At 41.4% G+C, this 19329-nt stretch overlaps 1 protein-coding gene across 4 annotated transcripts in view; it reads left to right on the top strand.

Annotated features, from left to right (window-relative positions):
• Positions 1-19329, top strand: part of ldlrap1b (low density lipoprotein receptor adaptor protein 1b) — a 51012-nt gene that overhangs the window by 1862 nt on the left and 29821 nt on the right. The gene's annotated exons all lie outside the window — the stretch shown is intronic.

The following is a 19329-nucleotide window of genomic DNA, read 5'->3' on the forward strand; positions in this document are numbered from 1 at the left end:
TGCTGGTTCAGGTGCCCCTAAACTGAGCAAATGAAGCATTACAGGTAAAAACTACTCTTTAAGCTGGTGGAGTCTGAGTCGATCCACAGGTTGAGACATTAGCTCTGTTATCTATTATCGCATTTACGGTATGATTTGTTCATGTATTTAAGAAAGCTACATCATTTATTGAATTCTGGGAAGTTAGCTAGTTCTTGTTAGGATTTGTCGGGAGGGATTGTGAACTTTCAAGTCTCATCTCACCACGTGGGATAGGCAGCAGCTTAAATAAGTTCTAAGACTTTTTTTGCCCACATCATGATACTGGGCACATCCTTTAGGCGTGATCACTTCTGTCTTAAAATGAATTTTGGATATAATTATATTTGAACACCTATCAGTGTACCTTGCTTTTAGTATAATGCTGCGTAATCCTGTCTTTCCTGTGGGACCAGGAGCGGAGTTTATGGCACCAGCTAAGCATCTCACATTAAATACTGTAATTACTGATATTTAAATATAATCATTATTTATCACTCTTGTCTCGGAGAGTGATTACCCACTCTCAGCGAGCTCTGCACTCTCCTATGTTGCTACCACACTGATAGTCATTAACCTAGCCCCTCGCTTTACAGCTTTACTGTTCTAACATGACAGTAAATAAACCCCACAACTGTAAACATAATGAAACAAACAGAAAATATAATTGATATAAAGTGGGCTTAATATTTTAGCCAGTGTCCATACGAAGATACTCTAACTCTGGATGCAACAATATCAGCAGATGCATGCAATATGAATGGGTACTGTGAAATGATACTTACTTACTCTACAAAATAGGAGTGAATTAAAAAAAAAAAATTTAAATCAAAAAGGAATAAACTCACAAACTCAATATGTTAGCAGAATTTCTAGTTTGTGTGTTTGTGTTAAGTGACAGACATCTCTGTTTTTGTTTGCTTGAATCTGCCCCATACACCGCACAATTAAAGTATTGTTTGTGAATACAGTCGCTGGAGTGCTTATCGCTTCTAACAGCCAAGGAGGAGGACTACAACCTATATCTGGAATCCAGTAAAATTATTTTTGAAACCTACCACAACACTTTCTTATTCTTTCCTGTCTGTGCATGACAAACTGTGAGCTTGCTCTTCTTTACTGATGTTAGATGGTGTTAGAAGATCAACCTGATGTTCACAGCCACCACCCAGTTTGAAGTGAATATATGACCAAAGCAGAATTGTTTCATTTATCTTGCCCAACATGTATTTCTGTCAATTCACATCAAGTTTTGTTGCTTTAATGTGTCCCATACACCACGGTTACCTTTTATTAACATCTGAGCACTGACCTGAAGTTATTAATCACTACGGAGCCTTCAAACTGTACACTGTTCTTGATACACAAACACCAGAAGCCGCATCCAGATAAGTCTCAAGATCTCACTTTCTGTCACGTTGATGTACCCCATATACTGTACAGCTATCGGTAATATCTGAACAGCACCATCGATTTAGATCTTTAATCACTACAAGAGACTCGGTCATGGAGGGCTGTTACTGCGCTGTTTTCAACCACACAAACACTGGAAACCAAATTAGACATCCACCAAACTCAAAATCTAAACACAATATGTACCAAAATAATAACACTGCTAACTTAAGATTTTGAAGTTAAGAGTTCAAACTACAGGTCTTTGTTCTTACTAATGCATATGTTACATTTTTAGAAACAAGTACACAAATCTTTACTCATTAGTGTGGTTAAAAAACCCTCAACATAAGTAAGTATACTTTAAACTTTGTATTAAGTTGAAGGCATTTCTCACACAGTGTAGTCAGCCTTTTTAGAGCAGCTGTTTATATTGTTTGATTCTTTCACCCACATTACTAATTTATTTGGGGTTCCTGTTTTTGTCTATGATCAATGTGTCACCTTCCCTTTTTTCCCAATCTGTTAATATAATCTTACACTTGGCTGTTTTGGTGCTGTGAGTAAAAAGCAACTTGTGTCATCCTGTGGTGTCGATAGCGTCTCTAAAGTGTACCCTGCTTTTAAACATGACATTCATGCAGGGTAAGAATTAAAGGTTCACTTAATCTCGTGCCCTCTGGCTTGGATTGTATTGCCTTAAAGGCACAACATTTCAGTCTGTATATGCAATGAGGGGTAAAGTTTTGCCTTTTTACAGTCTTGTTCCTCCTGTGTGTGGGCTTGGCCTTGTCAGAGCAGCCTATTCACAGCATTGGCATGCATCAACACTGAATTCCTCTTCTCCTACTGTCAGTGGTAGATCATAACAGGTGCTGTTATTGTTTTCATTAAGCTCCTGTGTCTTTGAATGCTTGCCGTTTGTCAGCCTTTTAGAATAGCCTGACGTCAGTGCTTGCTTCGTTCCCTTTGCCCTGCTTTTTGCATTCGTTTCCTGCATGGCTTTCCTGCGCTGCCCTCTCATTACATCGACATAGTTTGGATTTTTTTCCTGGTAGGTGGTAGAGTGGTATGTAACATTAGACCTCTTTTTAGGTCATGAAAGCAACGTGTTTGTGTGCATGTGTGAGTGAGACAGGAAATCCCCACCTATATGACTAAAACATTTTCTTCTCATGGTCAAGAGGCTGTCTCCTCTGAGGTTATTGGTACTGAAACTGCTAGATTACCGAATGTCTGAGTTGACCAGACTTGTGTGTGTGTGAGAGTGTGGACTACGTTTCATTTAAGACCTTTATGTGGAAACCAAAGTTGATGTTGATCAAAGTTATCATGATGTGTATTTCTACACCTTTTTCAGATAGTACTGCATGTTAAACTGTGGATTGATGTCAGCTGCCTTGTTGGTTTGAGGAAGCCACCCGTCTCATGATTCAGTTGCTTGTAGATCCACATAAAGCAGGAACAACTTGAAGTATTTGCTTTCTGTTGGAGTTTATCAGTCTCTCGCATCAACTTCATTGTGACTGATGATTGCATTGAATGTTTTTCTCTACACTTACAAGTAGTTATGGCAACCAAATGGGCAACCTAGAAACTTTTGACTGTATATCTCTCCTGGTGAGAGGCAACCTTTCTCCAAAGAAGCGCGGTCTGACTTGAACCTACTGCGATCCCTCTGATGTGGATCAGTGAAGGTTGGCATGTAACTGTGGAGGAATTTGTTTATTTTTTCAGATCTCTGAGGTTCTGTCTGGACTGTGAATACAGAATTTATAAAATAATATTAATTTTTGTTTACGCAGATGATAACAGGCTAGTTAATCGTTGTGTTATTGCAAGCAGATTGCATGCAATTGTCTACTTGACCACATTTAATCACAGACTGATACGAGACTGTTTTGTTGCCAATTTATTGCCAACTTTATGCATCAAAATAGCATTGAAGACAGCACCTGACATGCCTGTCTTTAAAACAACCATTTCAAAGGCAATGTGATCAGAAGTTTATTCCACATGTCACAATAATCCTGGTTGCAACAGGGTCTCTAACCAGTTTTTTCCCTTGTGTGGGTGTAGCCAGGTTTAGGTCTGGACTTTGCTGGTGTAATTGCGACATGCTGTCAGAGATTTTCAAGTTATTGCCGCAAATGCAATACAAGATACTGACTCATTAATCAGTGTCCAAAAGTAGTTTTAAACATATTTTAGTGATCAATATATAATTGTCTGTATAGGGTGTGGTGAGTAAAGACATGACCTCAGACACCACCCATGTTTATGTAAGAGGGTGGTGCGCCAAGTTATCAGCCAAACCTGGCGAGCTGTTTCCATAAACTGTAAAAGTACCATCATCCCTGCTCCGGCCCTGGTCACCCAGTGCCATGTCCCCTACGCAAAGTCATCCAAAAGTATCTGCCAGGCTGTAATAGAGATCACATCCTGCTGACTTCCTTTATGGAGTGTAAAATCCTTACTGATTTACTGTGATCTGTATCTACAAGCTGCTTCTGTGTTTGGTCATGTGTGAGCATGTGCTGGTAGGGCTGCACAACTATGCTTCATCACTGTTTCTCCCAGAGAACGATATTAAAAATAGATGCTGTCAGAGCAATAGATGAAGATGAATTATTGGACTTAAACATGGTATTTAGTGTTGGTGAAGCTGGCTGGTTTGAGTTTGTGATCAGAAAAGTAGAACTTTTTCTATGTGGTGTTATTTTGGACTAACCACTTTTAGTTCTCCAAAGTGCATCTTTTAATTGAAAGCATAAGTCTATTTATGGTGAAAAAGCTAGAAAATGAAGTCTTGAGTCACTAACTCTGTCTTTTGTTTCATGTTCTATTTTAAATAATAGGATGTAACACATTTACACCTGCTTTTCACAGTGCAGGGTGCTTCCAGTTTACTCTGTCATTCCGAGACGCCAGTAAGGACGTCTGGGTCTAAACAGCATGACTTCAAGGAAAGAAATAGTTCATGTAATCTCCTTTAGCCATATGTCTAGACATATGGTCAGTGTTGCTTTGGTTCATTGTTAGTAGGCCGTGTTGGTGCCTAATAAACACCACTTGAGGCAAGAAGAGAGCCTACAATACCAATTAAGTGTATTTGGATAGCCTTCTCTTTGTTAGCAGTTAGTGCTCCAGTCCACAGTTACAGCTCCTTCTATTTAATCTGTCGAGCAACGGTGTCAGTAATACTTAAATAGCTACACGAGTCCTCAAGCATTACTGTGCACCTACACTAGAGACAGTCCTCCTTTCTGTAACTTGACTGAGTGTATCTGTAATGATTTATGGATCTCTTTTGAGTGTTCAGCCAGGAGGAAGGAATCAAACACCCTGCCTTTCCCCACCCCCTCCATCCCTGTTCAGCATCAGCACAATCCTCACATTTCACGCTTCCTCTTTACCATTAACTCATTCTATATATGAAGTCTGTGGGACTGGAAAGAGGATTATTTATGAATGTGAAGCTATTTTCACACAACACTGCAGCCCTGAACTTTTCTTGGCTTTACCCGTCAGAGCTGTCCTGGAGGAAACACTGGGCAGCGAATAATTACATTCTTCCAACATGTTTTTAAATGACTTGTTTTGTCCACCCAGCAGTCCAAAATCTAAAGAGTCACTGTGCTGTCCCCTGGCCCTCGGCCTCGTGTCCATTTTGGCTGCTGAACCTGAATTTTTCTTACTGGTTAACAATCCAAGGCTTATACAGGAAATTACTTCACCTGCTGAATCTGTATGAACTTGTTTCCTCCCAAGATGTCTGTCTCGTTCCTCCTGGGAGGCTCATGTCTTTCAGATTAGTTATCATTTGCTTTGGTTTGACTGTTGCTTTAGTTTAAGGCACATGTGGGTTCAGGTTGGTGCAGGTTCTGTTTGGTTTATATCTCTGACCTTTTATTAAATCTAAACCTTTTGGAAAACTGTTGCTGTGCTGAAAATGCCCCAGGATTCCTCAATCCTGCTTGGATCTGCGTTTCTGTGTTGGTGCCAGAAGTTGAAAGACATCTGCAAAGAAACACCCAAACGCACTGGAGTCGTGTGCAGAGAGTACACTTGTAGAGGGGTTGACCTGCATACTGCTTAAATTTCAGGGTCATGCTGTAGATCTGTGGTCCCGGGTGTGAAATGCTGACGTGTTAAACAAGACAAACATCGATCTGCACTTTAGGCAGACTTTACTCGATTATCTTATTCTGTTGTTTTGCTGTGGATGAGCCATCCATCCCACACCTAGATTTTTCAAAACAATTACAGCACATTGTTGTTGGATATAAAACCTCCAACCTGTTCTTTTGAGTGAGGGCTACTGGAAAAAGCTGCCTGCGCTTTGGTGCTATGAGCCCTAAGCAAGAAAAAAGAAACTGAAACTCTATGCAAAGGAGTAGAGTGCAATCAATCTAAGCAACTGCTGAAACTGTCGGCTGTGGAGTTTCTGTTCTTTACAGATAAGCTTCCAAACCACAACACCAAGGAAGACAAAACAGACTCGATAGAAGCACAATAAAATAAGGTAATCATGGTTTTTGAATCTTGAGATGCTGGTGTCCTTTTAAACACAGCTCCAGTTTGCTTCAAAGTTCAGTTATGAATAAATGATTGCACATTCCAGTATCACACCTTTAATGCCCGTGATCTTTAGCGTATGAGAGCATTTTCTAAACGCAGTGGTTATATCTTTTTATTTGGATATGTTTATTTGAATCAGTCCATTTTAACATAGGGCTGTTTTCATACCTGCTCGGACTCATTTGTGCACAAATGAGATAAAAATGAATCCTTGTGAGGAGGAAACTTCCATTTATGAGGAAGCCAAGAATCCAGTCCTCAAAATTGTTCTAAAGACCTGCTGGTTGAAATATGAGGCTGAACTCGTATAAGAAAAATCAAGTAACATTAGCCTAGTGTATGTGTAGTGTATGTAGGGGTCAGGCACACTCTGTTTGCCTTCAAATTTCTCACCTCACCAGTTTTTCAAGGATTTTTATCATGCTTGATGTAAGAGCAACCTGTCTTTAATAATTTAGAGATTTGGTGGTATATTTATCTGCATCCCTCAATTTTGTGGAGACTGCATCGCTTTCAGTGAGAGTGATTTGAACTGCGTTGGAGTGCAACCGCTCCTGTTAGCCGTGACTCCGCGCAGAGCGCTTTAAGGATCACTTTCATAACCCAGATTCCCGCTGAGAGTACATTCTGGCCTCAGCTGGTCATCCGCTGTAATCCCTGACTGGCACGACCTTTCATTTCTCCTCTCATCTCCTCACTTTCCTTCATTGAGTGGATTTGGCCAATACTGAGTGACATGTGTCTCAATGTTAAGGCACCAACTATAAGACTCTTATTTTCTACAAATCCTTCCCTTCACACTGAACGTTGTTTCAGACGGGCCTAAAAATTAAACGCTGATGGCTGCACGCTCATGCAACACGTGCGCTGTCTGATATTGATTATGATTATTATGATTAACCTGCAGGTTTGGAGGATGAACGTAGAGAAGCATCTTGAAGCTCAGGGACAGACAGACGAGGTCACATGCTGATGGGCTAAATGGATCCTCGCTGACTGTTCATTTGATCTCGTTTCGTATCGATTGCTCCCTTAGTGAACTGGTCTGTTTATGCCTCTGTGGTCATTTGTGCTTAATGGTTTTATTTGTGGATGTCACATAGAGTCTTTGACCTGGGTTTTCAGTCATTTGTTAAACAGTTTCCACTGAAGCTGGAGCTCAAAGGAAGACGGGACAGTAGTAGCGTATCGGTTTTTGTACGCGGCCGGGACAGACAATGATAATTGTCCCATGTGATCTAACACAGTTTTTCCCTTTGACTAACACTCAGTCTTTCTTTTCTTAACAATGCTCCCTCTCAGCCTTTTCCCATAATGCCCAGCTCTGTGAGTGATGATTTTACTCTACACTTGGAATCAAAAGGCTGAAAAGAACATATTGGCTTAGATGTAGAACTTTCTTTTATTTTGGGCACACTTAGAAGTTGAATGTTTCTTTCTCAACAAGCTCTGGGCTTTTTGTCTCTGCTTCTCCTTCAGGCATCTTTCCTCGCGTCAGTCAGCAGTTTCTAAATTAGCCCAGAAAGTCCTGATTGGAATCTAATAACGCTGGAATTGGGCTTTTTTTTTTGAACACGTCTTGTTGCTGTGAGACTTAAAAAAAAAAAAAAGAGGTCATCTCACAAGAGGTATGGGTCACTTGAGGTCTCAAAGGATCCATGTTACACTATTTTCTCACAAGTTTAAGATTTTGTAATTGGAGCACAGGTATTAATGCATGAGATGGTGAGGCATTTTTGAATTTTTTACTGAAAGTAAAACAATGAATAATTCAAAGCTCTACAGAGGAAGCTGGTCCTGGCAATTATGCAGCTCTTACTTTAACATGTTTCAGACAGTTTAACATTGTAAACTGACACAGTCTTATGGCAGCGTTACTCCCCAATGACAGTGGTCTCCTGATGCAGCTTTGACTCAAACTGCTCAGGAACAGTTTGATGGTTAAGCTCGATTCTTGGAGGACCCACACCTCAACCTGGAGGACCCAAAGGATCAGAGATGGGATTGTGGGATCTGCTCTGTAGTTTTAAGTGCAACCAGTTAATATAGTGCTGTTCACCCACCACTTAAATAAAAAATGATGCCACCTGCGATTGATTCACTCATGGACAGTCCCCTGTCTAATTTAGTAAGGCGTGCCAATCAGCGTGTACCTGCACTTCCCATCTCTTTTTCCTGTTGGCTGGCTTGGAGGCCTGGGTTGTTCCTGTGGCGCTCTGTGACATTTATTCAGCTTGTTCCCCAGAGACGACCTGCAGTTGAATGTACTCTAACTCAAACCAGAGCCTGCAGTGATCTCACCGAGGCTGCAGAACAGAACAAGTGCTACTGCAAAATTGTGGATTTGTAGTTTATCTGGGAGATGAGAAACTGGATGTTTTGGGTTTTTTTTTTTTGTTTTTTTGTTTTTTTTGGTATAAAATATTTGGCAAATAAAATATGTCACTGTATTTGCATTTATTTAATAAGTCACTAGAGGCCGTGTGCTTTCATTGAGGACACCACAGTATATGTGCTTTGATTAATGGGTATTTTTATTATTCCTGCAGGTCTTAAAACTATAAACATGACTTTGTGTAAATGAGGCACGTCGTGGTGACAGGCTGTAGTGTGTTTTTTAAAGTCAGTCCATGTGAAGTCTGCATGTGATGTTTTTATAAATTTTCATCATGCGTGTGAATAATGGGCTGTGAAGATTGAATCTGATTGTTAAACTGCTGTGTTTGGCCCTTTTTATTTAATTAGTTGTACAGAATCATGTTAATCATGGTGGTTTAAATGCTCCCTGACATTTTGCAGGAGACATCCGTGTCAGTTTGTTTGGGTTGACAGCTGGCTTTGACTCGCTGTCTGTAGAGCAGTGGTGTTTAACAGCACCTCTGTTAAACCATGATTGTCTGGGAGGACCATATAAAAAGGCAGCCAGGCAGTGCAGCCTTTCCCAGTATCCCAGGGTGACTCACATCTCCAACCATAGCAAGACTGAAACCCTGTGGGTTGCCAGATTTTTCTTTTTTTAATTTTTTCCTGTGCAGATTCCTCTGTATGACCATAAAATGTGTTTTTAAACCAGTTGAAACTGCAGAGAAGATTGAATTTCCCATTTTGCTCATGAGAAGATATGCAGGTGTGCTGGAGCGTGTCCAGCTAAGCCAAAACAATGAGTCATTCACAGTTTGCATCCAGAGGTTACAGACGTGTGCACTGGGATCCTTTCCTCTCACGCGGCACCATGCAGAGAGTTCAGTGCTGTGAAGCTCCTTTCTGATCCTAACAAAGGAGCAAACTGTCAGTGCTGCAGGCTCGACCCGTGCACTCTGCTTTGCTGGTGACATTTTTATCTGTGCTTGTGTCAAACCAAACTGTGTCACGCTGGCTGCTAGTTGCCCTTCCCCACTTTCTGCAATCTGAAATAATGATTCATAGCAAACATGGGGGAATAAATACCTGTTGCATGTTGACACTACAACAGATTACTCACATGCAAACAACTTGTTGGATGATGTCAGTAACGGGAATATAAAAGGATTTTCCCACATCCTGTTGGAACATTAACTCCCACCGGTGGAACTGATTGTGATTCATCACACAAAGATGAAGGAGATCTGACTCAGTCGCTCCAAAGTTACAGTAACTTTACCTGTATAGCATTTTGTAAAACCTAGAGTCGATACAAACACAGATTCAGGCATACATTCTTATATATAGTTTCATTCAGGCATTTAGTGTGACCCATATTCAAAAGGAAATGATTAAAGAAAAAGCCCTGATCCCAGGGCCAGAGAGGCTGACTACAGTAGTCTGTAAGCAGGAGTGCAGCCATTTGTATGTACTTCCATTAAAATTGTAAAACACCTCCTAAATTTCACTGGAAGCCAGTGAAGGGAAACAAACGTAGGGGTGATGTGGAATCACAGGCTACCTGGTTAGAGAGTGAGTTAGTAGTGTTTATTATCCCTTTGGAAATTCTCTGTATTCATTTCAGATAAATACAACCACAACAAAGATGACCTCAGAGACACGGTCGATGTTAACAAAGTGTTCCATAGCAACAGCAACATTGCTATCCTTTGCCCACCGCTCGTGACTCACAAAGCCAGGTCACGTTGTTGTTGAGTTACCGCGTGAAGTTCTGTAAAAAATTCGACACAGAGTTATTTTAAATGGCATCGCAAGCATCACCTCGAGGGTGTGCGACCTGAGCTGGAATGCGGACACTTTGGATCGCAGAATTTAACGGCCTTGCTGTGTCATCTGGACCAGTTCGTGTGAAAAATAGCTCACAGTAATCTAGGAGAAGAAAATTACATGTGTGTGTGTTCCAAGTTACAGGCTGATGGTAAAGGCTTGAATTCTGTTGTGTTTTTTTTCTTTTAGATAAAAGAAACCAGACTGGATGAGTTTACAGATGTAAGTCGAAATGTTTCCGAACAATAATACCGTGATTCTTAGCAGCTGATTTGACGTCGCAGGCGAGGGGGACCAATTTTGTGGCTGCCCTCCTTAATAAAGCTGTCGGGGCCAGACACAAATCATGCGTCCCTCGGGCTGAAAAGACTGTTACTGTTATTTATCTTTTATTTGTTCTCAGCGCTTGTGCAATCATGTCTTGTACTTGGAGATGAGCTTTCATCCATTTTCAAGCAGAGAAACACTATTAATGTCAGCTCGAAGCAGAATAGATTGCAGTGACAAAATGACTCTGTTGACAGCATGGCTCTGGTGGCGATTTGTGTTTTTTGTGCCTGTATGGCTGCGCCTCTCTCCCTCTTTGGGAGCTCCACAGTATGAACTGCATTATTTAGTCTGCACTCGCGGCGCAGCGGAGTGCTCCTGCTGTTTCCACAGTGATTAAACTGTTGCATCTCCCTAATTGTCCATTACATTTGTCGTACAAAGGCGGCACTTACGTGCGCCTGCTGCCTTCATTTGCAGATTTTTAACTTGTTTTAAAAATATTTTACAAATATTTCACTTCCCTTTTCTCTTTCATCGTCTTCAGTCTTTATTTGTCTCCTCCGTCTGTCCTTTGTCACCCTCTGTCCATCAGAAAATAGAGGCATGGCCAGAAAGAGCAGAGTGATACTCATCCTTTCTGACCTTCCTCTGTGTTGGCTTTGACCAAAAGACTCGCCACCATCACCACTGCTTTACCACTTCTGCACAGGCTCATCGACCAAATCCCTTTGATTATTATTCCCAAGACATCTGTGCCGTCTTGCCTCTCCTAATCTCTTGTTGCATCAAAAGGACCCATCTCCCTCTGTAGTTTTAGCTTCATTAAAACTTCATGAAAACTTCTGGGTAATGATCGAATCTTAAAGTAGCGGCCAAGACCATCAACGTTATGTTTTCTGCCTTTTACCACTAGAGAAGATAGACAGCTGCAGCTGGGCCTTGCTGCCATATCTCACTAATAGCATATTTGGTTAACCCTTCAGACCTAATCTTAAAATTTAGGCGGAGACATAGTGTATAAATACATTATGAGTTCTAATTTAACCTGATGGGATAATGATTGTGGGGCAAGCAGTGGTTGGGCGGGGAGTGTGGACACCCAAGTTTGTGAATGTGATAACTCGGGAACAAGGCGATGTAGAAGTTTCAGATTGATACCATAGATGTATCTGGTAGTGCGTGTATGTTGATATTGTGATTCAGCATTGCACTCCTAACAGTTGTTCAGTTGTTACAGGTTAACCCTATTTTTAGAGTGTTTTCGCTCCTGCGGTGTTCTGTCAGTTTAAATGGATCTCCCTCCCCAGTGGGTTTGTTTATGCAGGTGTGAACACAGTAATTGCACTCAGGCGTGGACCAGATCAACCAGACTGAGACCAAACCCTTGATGCCAAGTGATTGCACATGATTTAACCTTCATCTGACCCAACTACCGGGTGTACTCTGCAAGTTTAAGCTAATCACCTTGCTCTAGCCATGTATCTATTGCTTTCTGGGATATGTCTACTCTGATATGAGTGCAGTATATGTGCACAGTACACAACATGTAGCAAATAGGTGTAAAAGTAAGTGGGGGCTCACGGCTTTAGAACAGAGCGGCTTCTTCCTGTTTTTACTTTTGCTGCTGCTGTCCCCAGACAGTAAGAGGACTGGACGTCCCCTCATGGTTAATAGTGACACATTTTGGTTTGCTTGGAGTAAAACATGGAGGGAAAAAGCTGTATGTTTATGAATGAATTTGGACAAGGATTATCTGGAATGGGATTCTTGTTCCCGGGTAGAGGAGACTGGAGCAGGAACTGGCAGAAGGATTAGTGTAACGTCTCCAATTATTTTGAAGAGAGAGCTGAGTGTAAATGTGATGCTATTAATGTTACTGGTTGATCTGATTTCCTTCCCCTCGTGGCCAGGAGCTGTGGGAAATGACCAAAAGAATAAGCATTACAGAGACAAGCAGCAAAGATGAGCTTCCTGTGAAACCATTAAGGAGGGGCTGAGAGTCGAGCCAATTCTTCTCCTCATCAGGTGCCTCCTGAGTGCCTTGTAAGTGAGGTGTTTTGGGCATGTCCACACTGGTGAGATTGGGAAAGCCTCAGGGTTTCACCAGAAGAGCTGGATGGTGCGTTCTGGGAAAGAGATGTGTGGGCGTCTCTGCTTAGACTGCCAGTGCTGCAATCCGGACTGGGAATAAGCAGCAGAAGGTGGATGGATGGATAAATGGAAGATTATTCAGCTTTTAGATATTAGAGAAAGTAAAATAACAGAGGTGATGGAAAAGGTTGTAAGACGTGACAAAGACTCAGTCATGAATAATTCTTTCTGTGCTCCAGTTTTTGATATACAGACTGGCTATAAAACTGAAATTCAGTGAAATAACCACAGATTTCAGGAGCTTGAAGTGTGAGCTGAACACAATCTGACATTGTCATACATTGCGAAATGCGTCAGAGATGCTCTTTGTGCAGAAATCTCATCACTTTAATGACCTGTTATCACAGTCGGTTACAGGAACATTTGATCCAGACATCACACACATTACGTTCTTCTCAGTTTACTGTGAGCTGTTGTTTTTTTTTTTTTTTTAGAGGTTTCTCACATCAGCAGTTGAGCGATGAAGCAGCAGTACATTTTTCCTGGTTCGCCTCTTCTTCTGCAGCTGGGAGTGTTGAAACTTGTCCGAGGCAGGAGGAGACTGACGGGATGGCAGCAGGATTTGATTGGCAGAGTGAACTGTGTGATTATGGGCTGCATACGCCTCAGTGACTGATTGTCAGAGGCTCCTTTATCAGGGGTTATTATGAGTCTGTGATACTGTTGCTTTAACCTTTGTCATATCAAAATTTAAACATGTAAAGAAATGTGTGGATTCAACATGAACTGTGTGGGCGACTCTGTCAAACCTGTTTTATTTCCAAGGATAACTTTGTTCAGTGCAGCAGGAAAACCGGGAAAAATGAGCTGTGTGTTTTTATGACAATCAATCAAAGAGTTCCTTGGTATGCATTTGGTGCATATGTCTGGTTTATGCCTATTGTAATGATTTAACTTCAGAGGAGTGATATTGAAATTAATGAATGAGTTAAAGTGTAACTATAAGTCACAGCACAATCTGATTTCCATTCCTGTGCTGAGATTTCAGTTTCCCAGTCTTTGTTCCTTATAATGTGAACACTGCAGATGATGTAAACGTATGATAAATCTCTGATGTGATGCATCCCCCAGTGAGTTGGTGAGTGGTTGCTGGGTGAAATGTGTCGAAAAGAAGCTCTAAAAGTCTGCTTCGTTATTGCTTTGGTTGCAGGCAGATTGCACGAAAGACGCATACTGAAAATGGAGACTGTTCTCCGTAAAAGTAAAAGTCGTGTCTTACTGGTGCAACTTTTACTTTGAAGGCAAACGGTCTCTGCTGTTAGTATGCGTCACACTTTTCAGTTTCACATTAAGTTCAGTGAGTAGTTGATGTGAGTTTGCTGCAGTCAGTCATAGTTTCCAGGAAAGCTACAAACTTGTCTGCAACCTGCTTGCAACCAAAGCCATTGCAAGGAGGAGGTTTTTAGAGCAGTGCAGTATACGTTTTTGTGACCAGTTTTACCTAGTGACTCCCAGTAACCTCCAGCATCAACTCGCCATTTTGCTGGGCAATACACATTTTTACCTTGCAGCCACAGGTTACTATCGAAGAGTTTGTATTCCCCAATCACTGGCTGGTCTCTAGACCTCTGTGACTGAGAGCTACATATAAAGAAAACACACCGGCAGCTAATTATACTTATATCCTTTGGACAGAACCAGCTGTGTTTGCAGCACATGACCATCTGACCCAGAAAGGGACCAAAATGTAGCACCCTGCTTTATTTATCCGCTCCATCCTTTGAAGAAGATTGCTTAATTAGACCCTCGTGCTCGCTGATAAGCACAGGCTCTACCTGTCCTGTCCCCCTCCTCTCAGCTAACAGCAGCTCTCCATCACCTGCTCTCTCAGGCTTATTTACAGGCAGTGTCACCCGTGAGCAGCTCTCACTGACCGGCTGAGAAGCCTTTGAAGTTTGCTCTAATCAGCACCGCAGCTGCACAGAGGCTGCTGCTGGTGGGGGTGTTAGTTGTGCTAATGCAAATGTGACCAATATGAAAATGGATTATTATTGCATATAAAGTAGTACTCTGGGTGTATGCAGCAGGCTAAAAATAGCTCCAGTTACAGAGTTGCTCATTTGAACCGCTATCGTGCCAGCTTTTGAAGAAAGCTGTTGTTTCGTTCTCATTTGTCTCATCTGCTGAACTTGAAGTCTCGGCTTGTTATCTGTGCAGTCTTGTCTTACGATCGCCTTCCCAGATCCTCCCTCGATAAGGGATTCCTGAGTCCCTGCAGTCAGGGTGAACTGCTGGTCACGCGTGGCTCAGCGGCTCGCCTTTCAGAGCCTGTGCGTGTTCTGTGATTGGCGTCTCTCCTCATCCTTGAATCACTCGGAGCATTTACTGAGCACGTCTGACAGTTTGTTGAAATTCATTGGAGCAGACCTGTCAGCGGCATGGCTTTTGTGTAAACACTGAAAGTCTCTCAGCTGAAGCTTCGCTGTCTCTTCTACAAACAGCAGGCATTCAAGGTTAGAGATGTTATGACCGTGCAGGTTAAGCCTGTGTTTCTATCCATTACAGAAAAGGTGAGATGAGGTAAGAAAAAGAGAAGAGTGATAAGGAGAGGTAAGGTGAGGCAAAGAAAGGAAAGGAATGGAGAGGGAATGTAAGGAAATGAAAGGTGGGCTAAAGCAAGGAGTGAAAAAGACGAGGAGAGGTAGGGAAAGGCGAGGGGGGGGAAAAGTTAAATATAAAACAGTATGGAGCGGAATAATTTAAAACTTAAATAAAACTCAATGAAAAGTAAAATTGAAATAAAATATTAAACGATGATTCATTTTAGTCATATAAAAGCAGAATATAGCACAGCAAAGTGGCTTTATAATGCAGTATAAAAAAGCTTACTGTGGGTAGTAAAAGAAAAACGAACCAAAAACAAGCACAGCAGATATGAGATGAGATTACAGCATCTCAGATTAACAGTGAAATAAACTGTATTAACATGAGAGAACGGATGCTCTGCTGGATGCTGCGTTTGTGTGCAAACATCTCGAGCGCCTGCCCCTCCTAATGGACGTTTATGGCCTCCACAGACTGCTTGTAACTTGGTTTCAGTTATGAATAGCAGCTAGTGATTCTCCACCACAGATTCTATTATGGTGAGTGTTTTTCTTATCCAGGCACTAATGTAACTGCAGGATCAGCTCAGCAGGAGAGCTTCATCTGCCCCCCCACTCAGGAGCTCAAAGAGCTCGACCTTGGAGTGGGACGTCCACTGTCAGACTCGCCCATTACTTAAGTGTCGGTTTGGTTGGAGCTGCTTTTAGACCATTAAAAACCATTCTCCATAACCACTCACACTGGGTTGGTTTGGCTGGAGAACAAAGGAATATTATAGGCTAGCAGCTGTTTCCAAATGGTTTATGTTCCCTAAATTATATGGTGTCTTAAATTGCTGTTTACAGTAACTGTGTTCAAAAAGCTTTGGAAAACTGAAATAGTTTTTTGCACATCAATGGTCTCCTTTTATATTTGTTCAGCAGTTTTTAAATTAAGTACTTATTTACATTTACAAAATGGGAACTAGTTAAAATGTTCCTCAGAAAAGGCATAAAATTGTTTCGTGCTGTACCATTAACTACATTTTTATATCAGTTACGGTTTTTACTCCACGATATAATGAAAACAAAATCAATACGATTTTTTTTTTTTTTTTTTTTGATAAAATCAGTTGAACCCCTGTCCTTTACAGCTACGTGTTTTCGGTTAAAAAGCCCAGTCTCACTCTCTATTTAGTTCGGCTCGAGCCAACATGGTGTAAAAGTGAGCCACTGGTCAACAAGGGAAGAACTCACAGCGTTTTCATAGTTAATGGTATCCGTCCACGACTGGCTTCATCCCTCGGTGTCTCGCTGTGGCTGCCAAGTCCCCTGTAGCCTGGGCTTTTCTTTGTCGCCATCTGCACCCACAGCCTGTGGTCGAGGCTCAGGCACGCAGGAACGGGCGGTTGCCCTTGTGAAATGGGCTTTATGATCAAAGCCCCATCAGCTGGTCTCGACCTAACTGGCAGTTTACGCTCGCCACTGACACCCTTGCCAAGGGAGCCGTGCGCCAAAACTAATGTCACTGGTGTCGTGCATGCGTGGGTTGGTCTTTACTGGCATTTCAAAGATAAATCAGCGCCGGAGCTCAGAGGGAAATTTGGAAATGACCTTCTGTAGAAACTTTGAATAATTCTTTGCAATCACTTTGTTTCCTGTTTTGACTTCTTCACTTCCTATATCAGCACTGATGCAGGGACCTTTGGGTTGCATAAGCTACTGCTCAGGACTAGACTGCAGCTTGCTTTAAACACCAGTATCAGTGTTAATGGATTGGTGTGATTTTTTTTTTTTAATTTATTTTGATCAATGGGGTCAAAGAAACCCCTCACATTAAAATAAATAAGAGCGTTATATTACATTTAGATGAGTGTTCTAAATGATTGGAATCACAATATGTTGTACAGTGCTATTGGCCTTCTTGGCGACCATCATCCTATCGGCTTTTGGTGTGTCAGTTTTATGGAATGGAAGTGTTTAAAGCAAGTATGACGTAAAGTTTAAAACTTGTTATTGTTTATAACAGTGTTATAGGCCATACTGGTATTTTCAGCATTGGTGTGGCCCAGAATCTTTTAAATGCTGCATGTCTAATAAGATGTTTGCTGCTCATTTGGGACTTTCGAGCGTGACAGTGCACGTAACGATTAGTCTGCATGTAGACAAGCATGGCTGCTTGTCATGGCTGAATTGTATATTTTTATTTTCAGTCTGGGTGAAATTCCTTTAGAGAAGACCAATACCAGTAGGAGAAACGTTAGGTTAACAAACGTTACATTTGAAGCCCTTAGAAAGGCCTAAACTCTTCCCACTTGCACCTGTTTGCACATCTTGGACAGAAACACTGTGGCACTGACAGCCGATCACGTCGAAGACCCTGGGTTAGTGCTGTCGTTGATAATGTTTTCCGATGGACCTTTTGAAGGGGGAAATGGATTCCCTCTGCCTCTCACTCAATCACACCACACAGAGGCAAGCCCTAAACCTTTTACAAGCTCCAAGGAGAGCTCGGCTTGTTTATTGTTGGAGCAAATGGCTGAACAGTGACAGCAGTTGTTTACTTGTGTGAACTTCCACTCAGAAACTTTTTTCCTGCTGTTTATGCAGCTGGTTTCTAATTTACTGAGTTTGCTCTGCTTTGTTGGGTATCTAATGCGATGTGCTGGCATAAGTTGAACATAGGTGTCGGGGATTTGGCACTACTTGACCAGATGCAGAAGCTTTATTCATAATGGCACAATAAGACGAAAACAAAGTCGCCCTGAGCCGTCTTTTATGAATAGCTTCACCGGCAGGAGTTGGCAGGATTATGTATGAAATGTGGCAAACAGGAAAGAGCGACTAGTTTTTCCTCTTGAATCTGCAAGAGATGTATGATCTACACAGCACTGCTCATATTGTTTTTCCCCTTAAATGTTGGTGTTTTTTGTAATCAGTGTTTTTACCAGAATAAAGGTTGACGATGGGAAAGAACGGGATAACTGTGAAACTGAGGCTGTGCTTAATTGTGTGTATAATTGTGTTATTGTATATATATATGTATATATTATTGGATATATAATTACTGATATTGAAACGGATTTGAAGTGCGAAAGCAGAGAACAGATGCACTGAAGAGTAATTAAAAAAAACTGCCGTTATGCTTTGCTAATGTGTGATTCATGCAAATTAAGCAAACTAAAGTCTTTGGCTGTCAGTAACTGCAGCTCCACATTTCCTCTACACACTTCCAGCTTCACGATAAAGCTCTCTTCCTTTGAAAGGTACTTTATCACCATTGTTTCATTGTCTGAAGTTTCCCTTTTCTCCCGTGTACCAAACAACAGGAGATTTGCTGATGGAGTCATTTTTACTGATGGAAATACTCCATGTAGTTGGGGTGACAGCAGTGACGTCTGGGTAAAGCCTTTGTGAATGGCACCTTATGAAGCACATAGATTTATTTATTTATTTATTTTACTAGAGGTCATTATAGTTCACCAAAACAAAGTAGGAAAAAAAGTTCAGTTAACCAAGCTTGTCTTTAGCTTTAGTCCTCCTCATGTTGGTCACGTGTGCCATCACAGACAGCTTATGCAGGCATGGATGCACATGTTTCTCGAGGCTTGGGGACGTTTGCATGACTCCGAGTCAGCTGCCTTCAACAGCTGTTTTTGTTGTCGTGTCTAATCTGAACTGCTCAGGTTTTGTCCCTGACACACACTGAATCACATAAAACTAAAAGAAACACTGAAACTAGTATCAGTGAGGCCAAAACCACCTTTTTCTTTATGAATGGAAAAATGTTTATTGCATGATTAAAAAGAAACTACAGCTGCTTCTTCTTTGATTACTGATGAAGTATAAAGAGATGCAAAAAATGGATGTATAATTTTATGATATAAAGTTATGCATTCATCCTTGTGGGTTCCCACATCCCCCTCAGAATTAACAGAATATTTTGTGCATTTAATCTACTGTTAATTTCATGCAATTTGAATGTGAGGCCACAGATGAGGACATCCCGTTTTATGCAAAAAGAAAACTGTTGCAATCTGAGGCAGTGAAGCAACAGTTGCAAACCTCTTCTGCTGGTCTTACAAGATCACACAGCTACGTTATTTTAGTGTTAAAATGTGACGATATTAAAAAGCACAGAAGAACTCATAGGTAGAACATGAGTCTGCTATCTGAATGTTGGTGAACAGCAAACCTTTTCTTTTAT

The sequence above is a fragment of the Perissodus microlepis genome, chromosome 19 (genome assembly GCF_051167445.1).
Source record: "Perissodus microlepis isolate ML-2025 ecotype Zambia chromosome 19, ASM5116744v1, whole genome shotgun sequence".
Lineage (NCBI taxonomy): Eukaryota > Metazoa > Chordata > Actinopteri > Cichliformes > Cichlidae > Perissodus > Perissodus microlepis.